Source organism: Haemorhous mexicanus, chromosome 6 (assembly GCF_027477595.1).
Source record: "Haemorhous mexicanus isolate bHaeMex1 chromosome 6, bHaeMex1.pri, whole genome shotgun sequence".
In the NCBI taxonomy this organism is placed as follows: domain Eukaryota; kingdom Metazoa; phylum Chordata; class Aves; order Passeriformes; family Fringillidae; genus Haemorhous; species Haemorhous mexicanus.
Window position 1 is genome coordinate 41,746,792 of NC_082346.1, and position 23,054 is coordinate 41,769,845.

General features: G+C 37.5%; 1 protein-coding gene across 6 annotated transcripts in view; it reads left to right on the plus strand.

Annotated features, from left to right (window-relative positions):
- MIPOL1 (mirror-image polydactyly 1) overlaps positions 1 to 23,054 on the plus strand; it is a 188,750-nt gene that overhangs the window by 113,181 nt on the left and 52,515 nt on the right. The window lies entirely within an intron of this gene.

The window sequence follows — 23,054 nt, forward strand, 5'->3', positions numbered from 1 at the left end:
AATTTTGAGCAACCATCATGGGGATTTTCTCTAGTATTCAATGTTACAGAAACCAAAGGCTTCATAAATGATGATTTAATGTATTATTGCAGAAGTATTTTCTTTGTGCTGTGTGAGGAAATCAAGGCATGAAAAATCCAGAGTCAAAAGTACCCACAAATTTTGCATGCCTGTTTAAGACGTATAAGATTTACATTTTAGAATATTTATCATTTGTAAATTCCTAACACTTAGGGACTTTTTATGTCATTTAGTTGGCCTTCTGAATATCATAGGTCATTGATTTCACCTGTTGTCACTATATTGAGCCTAGGAATTTATAGGGGTTTAAAACCTGCTTTCCAGAAAGATATCTAGGTCTGGTTTAAAAATTTAAAGAGGTGGAGAGACCACCATTTCCCACTGATCATTTGTTCCAGTGATTCATGTTGCCCTTACTCAACCTGATTAAAAATTCCTTTACATATTGTACTTTCTGTCCATTTATCAAGGGACAATGAGAATCAGTAGCAACATAAAACTATTCCATTCCTGATACTTGTTCAAAATTAGCACATGTCCTCAGGGATATCTATAATCTGAACAGAATAAGTTCCTTCACTGCATGCCTTTTTCTCTAGTGCTTGCATTACTGGTGTGGCTCTTTTCCACATCTTGTCTAGGTTTTTATCATCCTTCTGTTTTTAAATTTGGACACAAATGCATTTTTATGTCTTTGTTTCTCAGTGGCATACATAAAGTCAAGTCACCTAAATTGCTTCATTGCGATACAATTTTATTGTGTATACACCAAAAAGAAATGCTTTTCCCCAGTTTTTCCACAGCGTTATACTGTCATCTTGTATTGAAGTCTCATATCTTTATCAGAGTCAGCATTTTCAGAATATAGTTGCTCTTACTTTTAGGTATAGCCTGTGTTCTCAGACTGAGAGTTTTGCATTTGATTTTAATAAAATGCTCTTGATTTGAATACCCCACCAAGTGACCCAAAACATTGTTTCATCATCATTATTTACTTAGTTTATGTTCGTGAACATTTCTAGCTTTGTCTGCCTGTTTCCAGATTATTGAAGTGTATGTTGAATAAGAGAATGCTAGTACTGATACCTGTGCAACCTTGCTAGTATTCTAGTAGTATTTAATGACAGTTACCTCTTGGAACATGAGGGGTTTGTGGGGTTTTTAACTTTCAGTCCGTTCAGAGCCCACTTAAGAAATTCTTCTTAATGGTGCATAGTTTTTTGGGTTTTTTTAATCAATTTATTGCATCTGACAAGTGAAAGCCTCAAACACCACTATTCAATATCCTCTTCTAATCTTATCCAGGGAGATCAGATTTGTGTGGCAAGACCTATTCTACCAAAAATATGTTGACTGGGAATAATTATAGTGTTTCATTAAAACCTGTATTAATTGAATCCAGTGTTTTCAGTCATATGGCCCATCTTTGATCCCACTAGTCTTTTTTTGGTTTTTTTTTTTTTCTATTGACACATTATTAGTGCTCTTCTAGTCTGGGAATGTCCTAGTATTTTAACACTGCAACGCCTAAAGTGAAAATTGTCTGAATCTGTAAATGTAAAACTTATCCATCCTTAGATTCTAATAAAGTTCTTATTCATTCTACATCAAGTGCAACTATACCATCCTGATTTTTCTGAAGACAAACAACATATATGCTGAACACTCCTGGGTTTTTTGGGTTTTTTTATCATAACTTTATTTACTTTCTACATGAAAAAGGAGCTGTGTTTTACTTGATTGTGAGATCACTTTTTTTATAGCCACCCTTAAATGACTCCCCAGTTTTCTATGATATTCTGCTATCCTTTTTTCTCTTAAGTACTTGGAATAATTGTTTAAGTATTTTTGTGCATGTAAAGATTCTGGTTGCTTTTTTCCATGTGAAATTCAATCAGTTTATTATCACTTATCTCCAAGTAGATATCCATATCCATTTCAGTGATGGATATTTCTAATTTTATAATGAGATTGTTTACCTCGTGCTCATAAATAATATATGGTTTTTGAAGTGTATAATATTAGTTTATAATTGTCCACTAAGGACTCACAGAATATGTAAACTGCCCCTGTAGCATAATTCTTTTCCTTTCCAAAGATTATAAAAATGTGCTGAAGAAAAGCTTGTTCTGTGCCCTAGTTAGCTGACCAGTAAGTCTTTCTTAAGTTATTTTAGTTAGCATATTGACCTCTACGTGTTCAAGAGCTGTGGTCCTGTGTTACTGATCATTCTGAAAGGAATAATGGCATGGTGGGGGAGGGCTGTGTTAAGGCATCCTGCTTCCATTCTGCCTCTCTTATTCTTCCTGTTAATCAGGGACTTCAACATGCCGGTTGCCCACCAGATTTTAGTAATATTGCTTATATAAAATTTATTCCCATCAATTAGAGTTTCCTATTGCTTCTTACCCAGATTCCTGGGATCAAAGCATAAACAATTGAAGAGATTCTTTTCATTATATTCTTTGCCACATTGGTTCAACTTGCTCGTTAGGTACTGAATTTGAGCATGTACCTCATTTGCCTTCCAAATAATCTCCCCTTGTGTTGCTGATTTAATATCCTGGCTGCTCCAGCTAGTTTCCAACTGAGAAGATTAGCCTCCTACTTGTGTGGTGTAGTCTGTCCTGTTCATACAGTCCCTTCTTTCACTGATGTGCTGTTTCACAGATTGAAATCTGCCTGGTTTTTCAGATATGGATGATAGACAGAAAATGCTGGAAATAAACTTTCTCACTTGTGATAACTGTGGATATCAATTACATTTTCATTTTCCTCTAAATTGTTTTCAGTGCAGTTGAAGCTTTCAGAAATTTCACCTAAGTTCTGCTATGAAGGCCTTAGATAGCATTTATGTTCCGTCTCCCATTCACTCCAGTTGCAGCTGTGAGTGCAGGGTATTTTGGCAGATTAGACACAAGGGATTTATCTTGCACAGTCAGAAAATGGGTAGCATACTATCAATCCCTCTCAAAACTCTCAGTAAATTCATGCTAAGGTGCTGTCACCAAAGGACAGATACGTTCTGCAACTGCTGAGCAGCATTCAACTCCATCAAATATGAAACGTGTTTGTTCTCTTACTGCAGTCCCTTCCCATTGGCTGCAAGAAAAGAAACAGGAATAAACAGGTTACAGCCTCTTTCACTGGACAGTAGTGATTCTTGTCAAGGTATAAGTCCACTCTGTGAAACAATTAGATGTCTGCAAAAAAATGACCATGTAGTTAAAAGTAGCATGATGATGTGTATGTACTGGTAGCCTTACCTCTGTTATTTTCTAATATCTTTATACTTGACTTCATGAGTTTACTAGTGTTCTGCCATGTAAGGAGTTAGCCCACCCAGCTTTAGCTGTCACTTGTCAGGGATCCATTTGTAGCCAATATAAAGAGGGGGATTTATCCGCCCAAGGCAGTCTGTCCTCAAGATAAAGGCAGATGATACATGAAATTATCTTTGCAAGTGCCACCTCACTTCAGGTGGCTGAAGGAAGGGGAGAAAAAGGGCATACTTCCAATGTGTGTAGTATTTGTGTATAAATTATGTACATAGATTTCTGTTGCGAGGTACACTCACAGTTGTGTTCAGATGCATGTGTCTGTATATGCCCCACTATTAAGATCTAGCTGTACATAATACTTTGTGTCACTTCTACTTAAAATAGTTTTAAATGAATCTTAAATCAATCCTCAAGTGTGTTAACATTGCATTTGAATTGAGCTGCTGAATTTGGATCACGTCTTAATTTCCTCTGTCACCGAAGAGGTTGTGTGTCCTAGATGGGCCAGTGATACGGAGGTGACTCTGGTGGGTGAACAATGGCTCCTTCCACTTCAAACGAGCCGAGAACTGCTTAAGGTGGGGGTATTGAATGGGCTCCTGTTAGAAGCTTGGTAAGGCATTGACAGTGAGAGATTGCATGGCTTCGTCCTTTATTCTTTATAATGAAACAAAATAAAGATGTGTTCTGTGGAAATGGAGGGATATGTTTCTCGTCCTTCTTTTTGTTCCATCAGTTGCTAACAATACCTACTTTTTTAGATTTATGCTTAGGAGATGAGGCTGGCCTTGAGATAGATTCCCTGATGTTGTCCTTCCATTTCTGGTTTTTAAAAACATTGAGCCATTACTTACCTGCTTAACAAAGTGTTCTTCGTAAAATCAAATTCCTAAAATTCATGTCAGCGTAGGAAAATTTTCTAATCAATATTCTTGATTTAATCTTTGTTCCTTAGATATGTTTCTTCCTGGTCTAACAACTGCAAAATGTGTAGATTACAATTATACTGAAGGAAAGATTAAGAACGGTTAGTTTAAATTACTGTAATTTTGACAAACTTTGGGAAAGTTCCATTCTGTTACAATAATGATTTAGTTCCATGCAGTAATAGTGATATAGCAAGATACTTGTGTCATTAAATATACTTTGAATCTGTCAATCAATATTTACTTACTGTGGGCTTTTTACTGAGTTGAGAAGTTTACTGTGGATACCAGCAGTTAGTTTCAATGTTTGTAGCACAAATATTTCAAGCTAAAGGCTATAATTACAATAACAATGATACTTATAGCTACTAGGAAGCAATTAGCCTTGATCATAATTCTCAAAAATATAATATAAGGAGGGTTACAAAAGATTCTTAAAAATAATAAACCTATAAAATAAAAATTTTCTAAGAGGGTAGGACAAGCAAAGAGTTTTGCTGGTAACCCTGTCCGTGGAGTAGTTGCCTAGGATTGAAAAGCCATTGTTGATTACAGACTCTGACCTAGTAGTTTATCTAAGACACAAATTTTGTTTTATATGAAACAGCTTGCTTCCAGAGAAACTGGCAATCAAAGTGCCATTTGGTTGATGTTAAAGTAAGACTTTTTGTTTAAGGTTAGGTACCACCTAGATGCTGGATAAAGTTCTCAGAATTTTTCAGAATACCACAGTGCAGTAAATTAAAAAGAAAGCTAAGTTTTATCATATGTTGTATTTTAAATTTGTGTCGCACTGTGAGGCCTCAGCAGACAGCCCCAAGTATTAAATAATGCTTTTTTGACTGTAGAAGTATCATTTTCTTGAAGCCTGAAAAATTAATTAATCTTCATAGGAAAGACGAAGTTTATTAATTCTTGCCAACAGTAACAACTTATTAGTGACTAGACCAGAAAGAAACCCCTTGCCCTTACTCTTACAACTTGTGTTGACGTCAGTGGAAGCAGCTTTGGGGTCTAAGTAATTAAGTCCAGTGAACTGCAAAGACCCATGTGACATAATTTTGACAGTTGTGGTTCATCTTTAATTGTTTCCATTTCACAAGGTATCACTAAAGCTTTGCTGGAAGATTTATTTGATTTGTTTTTAAATTAAAAATTTAAAAAAAGTCATCTTGATGGCATCTCCATTGAGCAGCTACTGTTATGTTGCTAAGAGCTGGTATGCATTAGTGGTTTCTTTCCCCTCAAAAGGTGAAGCACAGCTGGATTTCCAACTTTGAGTAGTGGTAGAACTTCAGTGTATCTTCATAGATAGATAGAACTGAGACTTCACTGAAAAACAGTAGCTTCTGGGCCTGAATTTGCAAACTCCTTAATTTTGTGAGTCCACTCTTTTGAGCTATTTCATTTTACTGAATGAGTTATTAATTTTGTTAACTCTGATACTTCAATAAAATTTAGGATATATTTTTTGTAGAAAACAGGTAAATTTTACCAGATGCCAGGATTCTGGGCCTAAGGGCAAAGTAATATTGGTATAAATGAAACAGTGGTTTTAATATAAAAATCCAAATTTGGTCATTATGGACTTCATTATGAAATACACAAAAAATGTGGTTTGAGAAAATAAATCTTGATTTCTTTAACTTCTAGTCTCAACACTTTTTCTTCCTGCTTTGACCTCTGGCAGTAGTAATGGTGGATATTAAAACAGCAGTCCATTTCACCCGAGGCTATTGATAATTTAGTCATCAGAATCGTTTCTTCTAAACAGTGTCTCTAGGATGTAGTTTCTCCCTCCAAGGGGAGTGGTCTTTTGTTAGATTATGTAAATGGAGAAACTCATTCATTACCACTGTGTTGCTAATTCGTGCCTTAACCTGCAGAACCAGGCATTGCATGACTCTTTTCCTGCATACAGCAAACATGAGAAGCCACTGTTCCCGCGTTTGCTTTAGTTTCTGGGGAGAATTGAATGAAAGTAGATTCAAATCAGCAGGGGATTTGTTTGTCAAATTTTGCAAATCAGGCTGCAGAAAATGGAGTTTTAGAAGCCCCATTCAGCAGTCCAAGATATCAAGCTTGCTTCAGTTTTCAATATAACATTCATACCACTCTTTCAATCTTAATTTTGATTGATTACTTACCAGCAGAAGTTTATACTGAAATCTCTCCTTTGTCCTCTTTATCCCTTCCTCACCTTTTCATTCTTTCCATGTCAATTATTAACACTGTGACGTTACTTGTTGCTGCAGTAACTTTGTTTCAATGCAGCTGTTGCCAGGTGAATTTTCTTGAGGGCTTGATTGTCACATTCACAAAGATTTTATGAGATATCAGAAAAGTTTTTATTTGGCCAGCAGTCTTCGACTTTACATTCTGCAGGAACTGGCCTGTGCTGTCTCTAGATGTTTTATTTGAAAACAGAATACAAAGGGAAACACAACATTGGCTCATGGTTATGAATGGTAGGTTTTGTTAGCAAAACCTAGATAGATACCAAGGAATTGAAATATATTGGATTAGGTTCGCTGGGACAGATTTGCTGTGGCCCTGGTGCAGGGGAGGTTCACAATGGCTCAGCAGACAGAATGTGTTCGATTCATGTGTTAATTCAGATCTTAGGTCTGTTTTTCAGCTGGGAAGTGTTGCTGTAATTAGGTGGTGAGTCAAAACTGTGTGTTACCAGGCTGTGACTGTTGCAAGACTCGGGACCAAAGTCCAGGTGCTTTCAGCTCCCTGTCAGCATGCCAGTGGCCACACAGTACACACCCTCAGGTGCTTTTCTGCTCTCAGAGTAGGGGCTGGAGGTTAATTCTGCAGAGGCCTGAACTGGCCATCTCGTCTGGAGGATTTAGGCAGCAGAGGCCCTTGCTGAGTACATGCAGCTTGACAATTCCCTACAGTATCTCTTGGTTGAGGTGAATGAAACAATACTCATCACCATTTTCATCTGTAAGGCTTCAACTTCCTGCTTGCTTTGTGGTAGTTTCTGCCATGGAAATCCATGCAGAACACCAGCTCTGAAGAATTTCCCAGTTCTATCCTGAATTATCTGTCCACATTGGATAGAAACCTTTCTTCAGATCTCTCCCTGTGGCAGAGGAGCTCAAATTGTCCTCATTGGCACAGTCTAAAACTGCATTGGTAGACCAAAGCAGAGTGAGACCAGAACTTTCCTCTGTCCCCAATCCCCCCCTGCCAACTCACTCATGGATGACAAACAAAAGGCAAAGAGCCAAATTTTGCCTTCTGGGGGAAAACCCAGTGCAACGGCTTCAAAACACTGCTAAAGTAGAGTAAAGCAGCTGCAGAACTAAGGAGAGAATGAAAATCAAATGAAAAGCCATTGATTAAAACCATTCCTTCTCCTTTTCTTTTCTCATTATTTTTATCATTCTTCCAAAAGTAGAAAACTGTCAACTCGACTCAGTTTTTCTGTTTATTTCATGGTGTGCTGTGGATTCCTGATAATGGATGGGGATATGTGTGTTGAAGGAGCCATGTAGATTTTCTTGCTATAGTGACATGGTTTTTTTCCTTTTGAATCTGAAGTGGGAACAGAGAAGTACATTGCTTTGCTTCATCTCAAAATAAGAGTGTATACTGCATTGTATGTTTCTTAAAATATAGCTACCATAGGAAGATATGTTTTTACTCATCCTTGTTACTGAAAAATCTGGCTAGTTAATTTTTTCATGTGTCCCTTAAAATGTTGATAGTTCCTGTTAATTGCCCCAGTGCCTACTGATGAGCCCAGAACTGATTTTCAAACTTCCTTACTTAAAGCTCAGAGAACAAGCTGCTTATGATGACCCAACAGAGACATAAGGGAGGTCTATGAAAGGCAGAGTATTCAATCAGCCTTAATCCCTGCTTTCAGTAAGGCAGTGTCTTTAAGTACAGACTAATTAGTGAATAGACATGGTTGTAGGTTCTTGTAGACATATCTTTTGTTGGCTTGAGATGAACTGAGCAGCTAATAGAAATGGTTTAAAATCTCTGCTTTGCTTTTCTTTCAATGCATTTAATAGGGTATCAAGATGAGAAAATATAAATCAAAGCAGGAGCAAAAGTAAATATAAACTATCTGACTACCTATGTTAGTATATTCCATTTAGATAATATATCCATTTAGATATTGGGACTGGGTTCCCAGTCCTGGCCTTCTTAAAGAACTATTCATTTTATAATCTTTGACATATAGCACACCGAGAAAAGCATGTGAGTTTTTACTGTTACAGTAATGTATTATGCAAGCATTACTTTGCACTTAAATAGTATGTTAAAGTCATCAATCATAAAGTGATCGATCAAGATAAACATACTTCCCCCATTTTAGTGCTAGGGAAACTTAATTCCAAGAAGTGAAGTGAATATCCTTAGGATTTGATTACATGCCTGAGACTAGAATCTAACTCTCTAGAGAGATGGCCCCCCTCTTTAATCATTTCTTTATTACATACTGTATAATAAAATTTCCCAACAGGTAGGAATAGCCATCTGCACATTGCAAAGTCATTTATGGTAAAATTGAATGCAAAGAGAGGCATATGGGAAACTGAGTGAATGATGACTGACATCTAGTCATAGTCACCTGAAAGAGAAAGCATTTCTTAATCAGCAAGACATTAAAAATAGGTAAGAGGCTTAAAAAATTAGAAAAATTGTGGTGGTTTGGGTTTTTTTCCTGACTACATTTCCCCTACTGTTTGCATATTAAGTGACCTTGACACAATGCAGATAGGAAGCAGACATAGCAACTTAGTGTTCTACTCATTTTCTAAAATTAACCATATATTCCAGTAATATTCAATAACAGAACCTTGGTTATTGAAACGCATAACCTTTTTGCTGCTTTTATCACCTGTATTATCCATAGGAGATAATTACTGCAAAGCAGCTGGCTGTTGATTTTAGAGAGCATCAATTGTTCTCCTGTCCCAGCTGTTGGCTAATAAGGACAGTCAACACATCTGTTTCAACAGCTGGTAATTAACAAAAGCCTAATTGCTGCAACTCTTTTAACAACAGATCTATGAAAGAGTAGGGATGTGGAGGAATATTATTTACTCTGTTCTCGGCACTTTCTGTGACCGGTTTCTTTTTCCTTTTTCTACTTTGAATACCACTGCCTTTGTCTGACACACTGAATGGCAGGACAACACAATATGGTAATCCAGAGCTTAAGTTTTTCAGATCTCTGGTGCTGTTTCTTATTGCAACATTTCTTTGCTAAGTTGCAAGATGAAATGGATCAAAAGCATTTTGTGGAGTCTCATACAACTGAGATAATCTACTACAGTATGCTTGTGCAATAGGGCTGCAAATCCAGCAGCTTCCAAAAGAAAGTAATAGGTTTCCCTGTTTGTGGATGAGTTTAAATGCTCTGCACCCCTTCCCCAAAAAAGTGTCATCATTCTGAAAGTGATAGTTATTTAAGAATTCTTTTACTGCTCTTCAGATGCTTCACAAAATTTGTTGTACAGACAGTCTTTTTTCTTTCCTCTGATGAGACCCACATAAATTTTTTAGTTTAAAAGTAAATGGCAGGTAGCACCTTGCACTGCAGAAATATTTCACCATTTTATTGCTACAGAATTGGAGAGGGTCCTGCACAATGGTTGTCTAAATATCTACTTTTATAGTATCAGTCATCAAACACTAATTCAAAGACGTTTCTCTTAATTAGACTTATCCTTGGGTACAGAACACATGTAATTGGAATACTTGTTACTAAATAGAGAGAATGCATGTATACAAATACAGGGAAATGTTAATCCCATTGAAGTCAACAGTGAACTTCTGTTGGCTTCAATGGGTCAGGATTTTCCCTGCAAAAACCGAATTTTCTTAAATGCCGGAGACAAATTTGGCATTCATTGTGCTACCCATGAAAAGAAAGTATTCAAGCATTAATGGATCTATGGATGAAGTATTATGCAAGTCAGGCATGTATTACAGATTGTGTGAAAGACTTGAGTAAATAAAAATTTCTAAGAAATAGCATTTGAAGTGGTGTTTTGAAGTGATAAACTGATTATGAAAATTGTGATTCTTTGGTAAAAGTTAGTCAAGATCACTTGATTAAACTTGCCTTACTAACCTTTCAGTTGGCAAATATTTCTGTACACTGAGTTCTTAATTGTCTGCTGGGTATGTTGAAAGGTATAAAAGAAATTCTGCTCAAGTGCTTGCCATTGACAGAATACAGATTGCATAATTAAAAATATTCTGGCAAGACGAGTTTAGTTCAGCAGGTGTTCAAGTTGAGAAATGTCTAATAGGAGCAAAAGTAGAATATATACTCTGAATGATTAAAAACAAAAGCATTGGTTAAATTTTAAGATAGTAGCACAGATGAGTGTTTATGTCTGGGTTTATCATGAAGATTTTTTGTACACAACAATCTTTGTTGATCAAAATTATGTTTCCAGTGTTGCACAAATAAGAAGAAAGAAATAAACATTCTGTATTAGATTATACTGTTGAAAATTGCTGGAAGTCTTGATAGTTGAGAAAAATGTTTATCTTTTCAGTGGATTATATTATTTTATTTCACATGTTAACAATTTTTAAGAAAATTATCATGGATATTGTATCTCTTTTCTCATTCACTTCCCTTACTCCAAAGATTACAATATTACTTTTTTCCCAGTTGAAATGTAGTTGAGTCTGAGTTGCAACACAAATTCAGGCAACTAAGCACCAAAACATACATAGGAACCAAATGCAAAAATCTACTAGAATCTAACTGAATGGATATGCAGTAGAAAGTAATATGATTACCTCATTAAAAAAATTAGTAAATAGATTTTTAACAGAAAGCAGCAGTAATCAGAACATACTTTTGAGTCCTGAGTGAAGGTGACTCACCTGTATCAAGCGATCTCTCTTAACAGTATAGCATCCATAACAAACCATGGATGGATCCTTTGCCTGCTGATTTGATAGAAAAGTGCCCTCTATTGAATTTTCTCCTGTACTATTTTCAGACAAATGTTTTCTATAAAGACTTAAATGTATGTGCTCACCAACACTTCTATTTACTTTTCTTAGTTTAAGTCCTTACTCTGAGTTCTACTTGGGTAGAAAGCATTGCTGTAAGATTGTGGAGAAAGAAAAATTCAGGGAGTTGTTCTGTTCAGAATCAGCTACTCAGACTCAATATGGCTGATCCCTTTTACACAGCAAGCATTGCAACAATAAGAGACTGAAACTGTTCTGAACTATCTGTTGAGGATGCTTGCATCACAGGAGACACGATGGTGGCTTGTTCCCAGTGTCTCAGAAATTCATGGTCACTCCAGTTGCACAAGTAGCTCAAGGTCATGATGCCTACAGCCAGCCTCAAGTGCAGACATGGAGCTCCTGTCTTTTTCCCAGCTAAGCATGACATAATCCAGCTGGAGAGAGAACTCAAATTGTCTTGCTGTATTGTTTGATAAGAACTTTAGATATCAGATAAGTACTAACAGACTTGCATTTGAGAATGTCTTAGTATTTATGCCCTGGACATAGTGTGGGGCATACTCATGGATTGTTTCTTATTTCCAAATTTCCTGATAACAGATACTTTTATTCAATAATTCTTTTTTTTCTTTTCTTAGATGTAACAATTGCTTTTGAACTCTGCACTTTGATTCTGTGTTTCTTTGTTTACAAAAATATCAGATAAATTTGAGTATGTTTACCTGCTAGTCATAAGGTGAAGACCACAAGGTGAAGAAATAAACATTAACTCTCAGTCTCTTTCCTGCCTTTCCTTCCGAATCCTGGAAGAGTAATATGATGTAACTGGGCCCATTCATATTTATAGTCCTCTGCAGATTCATGGCTTTTATGAAAGAATTTTAGTTAAATTCTGATAATGTGATCAGACACTGCTGCCTTCTGCAGTAGTACTGTCTGTCAGGAGGTAACAGTCATTCTGTCTCTTCATGTGAAAGGTTTTATTTTGGAGAGTATTATCATTTAGCATCTGTTATAAGCTCTGAAGCATAAACTTTTTCCCTAAAGTTACTGCCTTGCATGCTGGATTTTCCCCTCTTACAAAGAATGAATTATTTCAGTGATGTCTTTTCCTATGGAAAGAGCTTTGTGAACTGTTGCAGAGAGTCTCAGTTGGACTGTTGTCACACTGAAATCAGAGGTGACAAGGGCAACTAGGTTCAAAAAGTAATGAATCTTCTATGGCTGGTCAAAGCCAAGGACTTTACTATAAGGAGGAGTCTGCAGTAGAAGTTGAGTGATGAAGAAAGGTTAGAAAAATTTGCCTTTGATTTGAGAAAGAACTACTCCTGCATCCTTGAAGTGGAGATGTGGGTGATACCTGTTTAACAGCTGAGTGCCTCAAAAGCTTACTGGGAATGAGAAAGTCAGATTTATCAAGTTTGTTAAGCCCTTACTAGTTGACAAGACCAGTTATCTGAACACAGACTAGTAACAAAAATAGGATCAGGGCATGGACTTGCACAATGACATGCAACCATTCGTGCACTCTTTTAGAGAACTCCCTGGCATAGTTATAACCCACTCTCCCAGATGATGCTTTTGAACCATACTGTGTGCTAGGGCCTCTGGCCCTTTGACAGTCTGGTGTTAGCAGCCCTTCCTTTTAGGAAGGTGAATGGAAGAGAACTTTTGACCATTTTTTAACATGAGTAAAGTCATGCCAGTACATCTCAAGGCTGGAACATAATTTCTGGTCTGTTCTTTTTAGCAACAGAGAGTTGGGTGCTGTGGTTAGTTTGGGGTCTGTTAGTGGAGCCTCAAAAATGTGCCAGATGGAGAGCCCTGAGAGCACACATTTTCTGGCTCCTGCACAGATAAAACATGTCTGGCTGTAATACGAACTTTTTTCTGTTATTCTGCCAGTTCAGTTCCGCCCCAAACTGGAAAAGACACTTTTGGGGCTGAGGGTAAAGTTGTTTTTATTGAATAGGTCTTTGTTACCACAAAGCTTCTGAGACAACATGACATTACCTTTTGGATCATGTGCTGACAATTTGCTGTTTGTGGCAGATACTGACTTCAAATCATAGGTGGCCAAAGTAATTTTTGTGGACAATGGGTTTATCATGGGTGCTGACATTTGAAGCTTTCCCAGAGTAACCTGCCAGTAGGACGCAGACACCTCCTGGAAGGTTTCTTCAGCTCACTCCAGCTTACACAGTTGTTTCCTTCTTGATTTTCCCTAAGAAGATTGCCAGTAAAGTTTCATGTATAGTGCAATCATCTTTATGGTATGAAGTCAGGCCTCTCAGAGTTGAGGGAAACATGCCTATTATTAAAGTAAATCAGAGACGGTTTTTATCCTTTGTTATAAACTTATATTTGGTAACCTGATATGTCTTCAAGGGGAGTATCTGTTTTCCAGTCCAGTTACCTATAGAGCCATGAAGAGGTACATGATTAAACTATGCCCAAAACAATATCCTTAGTTTCACCTTCAAATAAGAGAAGTTTCTCTGTATTGCTGATGTTTTTCCATTGTTTATTTGAATTTGCACTTTCCAAATGGAATTTTAGAGGAGAAAAAAAATTTGTGATTTCACCAAGGCCAAACCTGAATTACAGAACATGAAGTAACTTTTCCTTTCCACAGGTCCACAGCTATAAATGGTATTTAATCTGAGAAGTAGAGATACTAATTTACATGTGTTGTTTTCATATAGATTGTAAAGCCATGACTACTGTGCAGAAATCGCAGTCATGAATGGGTATTTCTCTATTAAAACAAAGTATTCTTGATTGTTTTCTTTAGTGATTTAGTAGTGAGTCAAATATCTACCTACCTGTATACAGAGTCCTATCTATTTGGTCTTTAAAGCACCCCCAGCTTGTGTTCTTAATAAAATCCCTCCTACCAAAAGGTCAGTGTCTCTGCACATGGCATTACTTATGTGCAAAGCCCAGTCCAGCTATGAGTGTGTATTTTGGAGCTGTCATCCTTGGAATTTTCAGGGGCCTTTTTGTTGTCCCCTATGGTTATATCTTACCTAAAATAAGACTTACAGTATCATTAGGTAGTTATCCGTATGCACAGTAGGCATGTATGATGGTATCTTTGGGGTTTTTAACCTATGTATGCTAAAGAATGGAAACCATACATGAAATAAATGAAATCTTGACCCTGGGAAGTCAATTGCAGTTTTGTGTCAACCTAACAAGGGCAGAATTCCAAAAGAATCGTCCTCACTCCCTAAATCATCCTTTAAAATAAAATGCTTCCATCTATTACTCTCACACTCTTACCATGTGCCTTGGATTGTCCTTTGAATAGGTAATTTTTCCTGCAATTTTATCAGTATACTGCTTTGAAAAAGTATAGCTTATTACAGAATAATACTGCAGATGATGAAGAAAATTTGTCTCATCATATCAAAGGTTAGATGAGCAAATCCTTAATTTTCACTGAAACTTATCATGAGCATTTCATATAGATACTTACTTACATAATGTGGCAATTAATGAATTATAGAATCATAGGTTGGAAGGGACTTTCAAGGTAATCTTCTAAATCCAATCCATCTGCTATGGGCAGAGACACCTTTCACTAGGCCAGGTTGCTCAGAGCTCCATCCAGCCTGGCCTTGAACACCTCCAGGGATGGGCCCACTTCTGTGGGCAAATCTGCCCGTAATACGTGCTTGTAAGGGAGCAAACTGCTTGTTAAATACTGCTGATACAGTGAGCTTCTTCCCAATATAGTGTGACCACGTAGCACAAGAATAAGGCATCACATGTCAGGCATAATGATATTGTTTGCTTTTATTGTAATAAAATTAACTAGATATGTATCTAGTCTCAGCAAAATTGCTATTGTATTCTTTTGTGTTCTTTCTCGGAGCAGTCAAAAGCTGTTTGGTGATTTTTTTTCCTTCTAATTGCACAATCTGTGTAGAATTTGTTGTGACCTGTTGCTAACGTCCCAGTCACAACAGGATCTCTTAGAAATGAACAACCATGCAAGCAATGTTCAGCTGGTATGAAAATGTATTCTCACTGAGGGATTTGTTGTGATGGAGACAAGTGTTTAAATGTCAGATAGTGACATCTCTTACAAGTCTTCCAAAAAACTCCTTAAAAATATTAAATTAGGGATAGCATAAATGCTGAGTTGAGGAAGGTGACAAGAGAGACATGAAGCAAAATGCTTCTTGAAAATTATAATTCCTTTTTTTTCTTTTAAAAAGAAAATATTGGGGGTAAAATTTTTAATTCCGATAAGAGAAAGCATTGATATATTTTTTGTAAGGTAAATGAAAATCATACAGATTAAAAAGCCACTGTTGATGCTCTCACATCATGTGAAAGCCCTTATTTCAGCTCCCTGATCCAAGTTTGGCACCCTCAAACATTTTGGTGGCTGAATTCTGGAGTTCATCTTCTTTTCCATGATGTACCCCTCTTTGGATCTGCTTTTCACATACTTAGCCATTAAAAAAAATATATTTTTGTCAGTCACGGAGAGAGAAGAGAGACAAAGATAGTCACCAGAACCATGGATAATTCACATGATTTTGGAGCAGGGAAGCAGTCTCACTGGGAGGAGTCCACCAGGCTGCCCAGAGTGGGTTAATGCAAGAAGCTGGGAGTCAGCATTAGGTTTCTGCATTCAAAACAAATAACCTAATCACAAGGCTGGGGAGGAGTTCTCTCTTCTCTCAGAATTCCTGTCTGACATTCCTCAGAAATACTTCCATCTAAACCAATGTATCTTCACAATGCAGTGAGATAATGCTTTTTATTTAAAAAAAAAAAGGTTTCATTACAGCTATTTATTTGGACCAACAGTACTATTAGATTGTAGAATAAAATATTATGATTGATTGTTTCATCCTGCTGCAAACTCATAAAGGTCATGTTTGCTGTTGAGATACCTTTCCTTTGTGCCCAAAGGGTATGTCAACCCGGGTGTGGTTGTGGCAGAGGGTTGGTGAGGGTTGCAACTTAAAGACTGTTAAGAGTTCCCACAATTGCCACCCTTACCCTGAAATTCACATACACAGATAACCTTCAGCTCGTTCTTTATTGAATTTTTCTAGCTGTAGTGGTCCTCCACAGCAGCGCAGATCCATCAGGGATCAGTAATACAGTTCTCCATTTACTCTTAAATCAAAACAGGTTGAGAAAAACTACTTCTGTTAGAAAATTGTGAGTTGAGAAACAACTTTGTGTGAATTTCTAATCATTTCAGTTACTATTCCAAACTTTTCCGGCTCAGTTTATCTCCCAGAAGTTTTATTTGGTAAATATTGGAACCTACATTTCAAACCTCAGAAGTAAAACATTTATATTTTAAATCTTATATTTTAAATTTGGACTTATTCTTGGTAATTATGTATTTCATGATGTGTCAATATTTTCTAACAACTACTATAGTAAGTTCCAATTTTACCTTTTAATTTTTAAAGTCATCAAGGCCAGCTGATACTTAAATGCAAGTTGAAACATTTTATCTAATTTTCTAGGTCAATGTGTCCCCTTTGTATTGTAGTGAAACAATTTGACACTTCAGGTGATTAAAAAAAAAGGAGATTGCTTAGTGTGTTATTAGAGTGCTAGCCATTTTCAGCCCTCTCGGTAGCTGGGGTCTTTTTCTTGACCCTGAAAACCTCTGATCCCCTAATTAATGAGACAAGTGCTTATATTCCTTTCTAGATCAAAGCATTACCTGCTTGTATTGTTGGTGAAACAGTTTGATGTGTTGACACTTTGATATAGAAAATAAGATGAGCTCTTGTAATCTGCACTAAGTAGCAGCTGCTAACATAAAAATAACAGAACGGCTAGAAGTTGGATCTCATATGTGTCACAACATGACCTGCTCTATCAGGCAGTATGTACTTCTCTTACTGACATGATGTGTAAAATGTAAAAGCCTTAAAAATAGTGTAAGATTAAAATATTTCTTCAGTTTAATTTTTTTACAGAGTTTTGGGTTTTTTTAAATTCTAATTCAGAATGAAAGAAATCTTTATTTGCCTTCCCAATCTCCTGTTGCCCTGAGAAGACACCTGAGCTCTTCCTATCCAGCTAGCCTGCTAATATCAGCAGAAACATACTTCTTCCTCACAAGAAATGGGAGCAATTCTCTGTTGTCTGTTTGAGGCTAGATTCCATTTCAGACTCCAGATAACACAGGACCTAGAGTGGAAAGAGTGCCATTTTTCCCCTTTACTGCCATTTTTCCCTTTTACTGCCATTTTTCCCCTTTACTGCCATTTCCCCCTTTTCCCCTTTGCGGCTCTACCAAATGTAAACGACTGAGACCATAAATTGTAGAAATTAACCTGGAGACTCCTCAGATTTCTCACACAACCTTCTTCAAATCCATGGGAATAACCTGTGTCAGCAGAAAGCAAAATGCTGGTAGTGACTATTAGTGAATGAAGGAATAGTGCATTAAACTCAGGCATTAACATGTTTCTCAGTCAAGCCAAGGGAAATTGTACTGTGTAGAAAGGGGGCCCATTCTAATTGAGTCAGTTGTAATTTCCATGCAAATAAAGTACAAGTAAGTTGTCCACAAGAAGGATACTTATTAAGTAAGGAAGTTATGTCTCAGAAAACAGGAGATATAGAGACAAATGAAAACTGCCTGAGGTTGAGCTAAATTTGCCCTTGGAAAGGAAATTGAAACAAACAATAGTGTAACAACTGAAATGAGAACAAGGAAAGAGGAAATATTCCACTGGTCTGAGAATGGCATAGAGATCAGGGGTAATTCTGGATTAGATCTAAAAGCTTGTGATTTTAATTTTTGTTTCAGCATTGAGCAGTGAAGATGCCAGCTGTGAGGACAAGGGTTAAGAAAAGTGAATGTATGCAAATGGAGTACATGGCAGCTGTTCAATAGATTACTGTTCTTGCATTGGGTTAAAGCATAGTTTCCATCCCCAGTTCTGAAAGAGCTGGTACCTGAAATTCCAGGAATGATAGTGAAGTTCTTTAATGGATCTTATGAGGCCATGTGCAGTGTAAAATGACAGGGAATTAGCAGAGAGAGCATCTATGTTTAGAAGGGGGAAAATGTAATTTTGACAACTGTAGAGCTGTTAGTCTTTGTTGTCCAGTCTTCAAAGTTTGGAAGGAAAATATTTTTAAAGCATGGATCCATCAAGAGGGAATTGCAGTACAGTTTTCACACAAGAATGATCATGCAAGGGTTCTTTGATATAAAAACTGATTATTTAGACAAGGAAACTATTTTAATATAATCTGACACATAACCTTATAGGTTGTGCCATATGGAAAATTATTAATTACAGTGGGGAATGCGTATATTGTTATTTTACAAGCAGGCACAAGCTTAATGTGGGAAATGCTGTTTGCTGCTTACAGGGTTCACCCAGCGTCTCTTGTTTGGAAGAATGGGCACGTTTAGCTCATGTCTGTCTGCAAAATGCCATGTACCCATGAAGGAGATGAGGGATTAGTCAAAGGCAATAAGGAACTAGTTAGCAGGAAGGCAGCAGCAAACAGATTTGAAGGAAGAAATGTTAAGGTCCAAGGATTTCACTAGTGGAATTTCTCTCCAATTTCTTACCAGCTGGTGCTGAACCAGTTTTCCTTAATGCTGTCATTGAGAACTTTTGGCAGGAAGAGCAGCAATGTGCCAACAAAATTGCTTGATGATACAGAGCTGGGAGTTTTTTCTAATAAGGCATGGAGATATTATTAATACAAAGTAGGTTCAAGCTGTCTTGCAGAAAGATTGGGATGGCCTCAAGTACTGGAAAAACAAAAGCAGCAGGGTGGAATTTCAGTGCCAAGTGTAAGGTATTATCTTTTCAGGATGAATAAGAGTTTCCAATGTCAACTGGGTAATACCAGTGTACAGAACAGGCTGGAGGGTGACTGGGAGCAAAAAGAGTACAAGAATGTGTCAGGTGAGAGGTTTCCACTGGCAGGAGTGGAGAGTACTGAGGAGAGATGCATTTAAATTGATCAGGGTAATGAAGAGCCTGCTTAGTGAAAGGTAACAGAAAAGATTGTTTGTTTAGCCTATCTCAGAAAGGAAAAATAAATATAAATGCTTATTATAAATATATATATATATATTAATATATATGTTGTCTATAAATGCATGAGAAAATAAATAAATTAAAAATAATGCTATGAAACTTTATTAGTGAAGTTAATTGGATTTTTTTCTTTCCTATTGGATATTGAAAAGTCTTACAAAAGCCATCTCTCACACAAAGGTGAGGATCCAGAGAGAACCTGACAGCATAGGAGGCTGTGTGTTCTTACCTCTTTCAATTTAGATTAGAGTTGAGGGTGCATATATTTGCCCTAGAGGAATTAGGAAAAGATAAAAACTAGTTTTGCCCTCTGTTTTCCTTTGCTTATGTCTTGTATTTTTCCAGACTTTGTGGTAAGAAAACACATTATATTGCTCCTTCAAATGTTTTGAAGCAAAAGCAACAGCAAAAAGATCAGTACCGAGATTTTCTTTAGTTGAGATCAGATATTTTAGGTTTGATAGGTAGCAATTAGATTTTATATTTAATTGGAAAATTTAAATTTTCACCAAAAAACTGCTAAAATGCAAAATGGGAAAATAGAGAAACAACAATTCATATTTGCAGGAAGGTGGATAGGGGGACAGAGGATGGGAAAGGATCTGTCTACTTTAAACCAAATATGAAAGTGTAAGAGCTTCTGGACAAAACAAAATCTTCAGAAATATTTTTCACAGTATCCAAGTGATCAGAATACCCTTCCAGGGTTAAAAAGGAGCTTTGCTGAGAGTGGCACCCATACCAAAAGGTGACGAAGCTCACCTCTAAAGTGACCTTTTTATGGGAAACCACCACTAGAGGAACCTGTGTGTAATTCTTCTTGCTTCTTCTTTACCTTACCTTCCAAAACAATTTAATCAAAATAAATTTCTGTGAAAAGTTCTGATTTCCACAGCTTGACATTTTCCAGAAGAACAATATTTTGTTAAAAAGTTCTCAAGCAGCTATTGTTATTACTAGAGGTGAGCTCATGCAGGATTTTTGCCATATGCAGTATGGATGGATTTCAATATACATTTAGGAGTCTTCCAAATTCTTTATTGTAGAGCAGATGCCATTATTTTAGTTAGCAATTTAACTTTGTGATGAGCACTGTTTTGCTTTCCTTCTTCTAGTGAAGGGAGACATCTCTGCCTTGGGAGGATATTTGACTCATTTATTTGTGTTTACCACCCTTCAGGCCTGTGAACAATGGGTCATTTTGTCGCATGGCTGCATGCTGTGCACAGAGACTCTTGTGCTTGGATTTTTTTTGGTCTCATGAAGCTCCCTAGTATCAACTCCACTGGAAGTTGCTGAGGAGGCTAACAAATGTCTATTTTTCTTCCCTTCATTTTGTAGCTCTTGTGTTTGTTGGTTTTTTGTTTTTTTGGTTTTTTTTTTGATCCAAAGAGCCTGATTCTGCTGATATTTTTATTGGTACAAACCCAGATGCAAACCCAGTCTCAAATCAGCGCAGTTTTTTCTGCTGAAAAACTGACACAAATAATAGTTTTAAGACTCTAGTGCCTCTGACTCTTGTCCTGAATGGCAAGTGGAACATTAGGTGTATTTTTTATGATAGTTCTCCAAAGAGACTAGCCGTTAATCTCTCTGAGTAGGTGTGTCAGCTGCAAACATTTCCTTCCAGTCTACCATTTCAATCACACTTCACAGTACACTGAAAATTGGCAAGGATGTTAATTACTGGCCTCTAGAACAAACCACCTACTTTGATTCAAGTGTGTTTTCCAATTTTTAAGGATGTTGTTTCACCTACAGAACAGTATAATTACAGAAAATAGCTTGGTTTGGCTAACATCTTGTGTTCTGTGAGTTCTGCTTGCAAGGCAGCAAGCTACACCAGGCAAGAGGCTCACCTGCAGAGGATTTTAACCTCTTTCTGACAGAAGTTAGGGCTTGCCAGCGTGCAGTACATTGTTTTCAGTATCAGAAGCTCAAAACCACTGTCACTCAGATGTTAAACATTAACGCTTTCTGCTTTTAAAGCTGAAGGAACGCCCCCCATGTAGTAAGAAAGTTTTTATTCACCAGGGAACTTCCTGTTAAAACTTTATGGATGTCTCTCACAGGAGCAATTACAGCAGTGGGTCCTGTACCTGGGCAGTGCAAAACCCTGGGTGCAACATGACCCACTGAGCAGCACGGTTCAGAGACTGCTTGTGTAGCTGCATTTGTGCAATGCAGTGTTCAATAAAATTTGCCAGGAATCAGCCAAGTATCCAGGACATGATTAATCAACCAGCAGAGTGAATTGCCCATAGATGACTGGGAGTTGACAGTAAACAGTAAAACACCTGCCTTGAAGGCTTACAGTCTTAAGAGACAAACGGGAAACAGGAGCAAGCGGGAGCCCTGTTTTAGGAGAGAGATTTTGAGGCATACAGGCAGAGTTGTTCATGATTATACAGTGAGTTTGGCAGACTTAGAGGCTGAACTATGTGCATTCCCCTTCATGGGTTTGTAGCTCATATAACAGGTCTTTAATTTACCAAGAAACTTTTCCGCAACACTGTCCTGAAGAGTTGGCAGAATCCACAGCTGGCATTTCTCACACATGTGCCTCTTGGTTAAGGGCCCTACCATTTGTACAATTAATAACTTACACCATGAATTAAAAACATTGGAAAACAGCCCAATGCTCAGGCTCGTGTGTCAAGGAATTGCTGTGGAAGCCTGATCTTACTTGTTGTTACAACAATAAATCACCCACTGATTTATTTATATGGTACCTGGGCCCTCAAGGCAGTCCTGCAGTGCTATTGAAACTGGACTTTTAAAATTAATGGTGATTAAGCTATAGACCCATATTAAATATGCATGAATACTTATTTCTCCCTGCCTCCTCTTTAACTGTAAGGCCTGTTGGGGCTGGCTACCTTCCTGAATTACAAGCCACATGCTGCAATTTCCATTATGGTCATGAGTCACACTCCCTTCAGTGTGAATCAAGGATGGGAGGGGGAGTGTCCGGTGGGGCTCACATACGGGAGATGAAGGTGATTCTCTCACCCCTCTATAAACCAGATCCTGGGTAAGAATGCACCCAGATCCCAGCGTGTGCCATCGGTGCCAGTCTCTCCAGTCCCTACTGGCTCATTGCCTGCCACTGCTCAGGGTCCTGGTTGTCCAGCAGCTCTTCTGCTGCTAACATCAGTTCCATGGGGCTGCCACCATGGGAACTGCCCTTAGCAGCCAGGGAGCCATGTGCAGACCAGAGTCATGTGTCAGTAGTTCATGCCAAGGGCCTTGTTTCACTCTCTATATGTTGGTCAACAGTTTCGCAGTATAGCAACACATATATTTCATATGAAATATGTTTGCTGATAACCACGTGGCTGAACTGAAGAGTTCTAACCTTAGGTATTCAAAAAACTTTAATGGGAGAAGCCATTCAAAACATGATTCTGCTAGGGGAAAAAAAAATAGAAAATTTTCAATGCTAGAAAAAGAACGAATATTTCATAAGAATTAAATAGGCTGGGGTAGTGCTCATTTGCTTCCTGGTAGCTGGTACGGTGCTGTGTTTTAGATTCAGTGTGCAAATAATGTTGATAACTGATGTTTTAGTGCTTGCCCCAAGTCAAGGACTTTCAGTGTGTCCTGCACTGCCAGTGAGGAGGTACACAAGAAGCTGGGAGGGAGCACAGTCAGGACAACTGACCAAAGTGGCCAAAGGGACATTCTGTGTGATAAAACATCGTGCCAGTATATAAAATGGGGGGAGTTACCAGGAAAGGGTGTGATCACAGCTCAGGGACAGGTTTGGCATTAGTCAGCAGGTGGTGAACAGT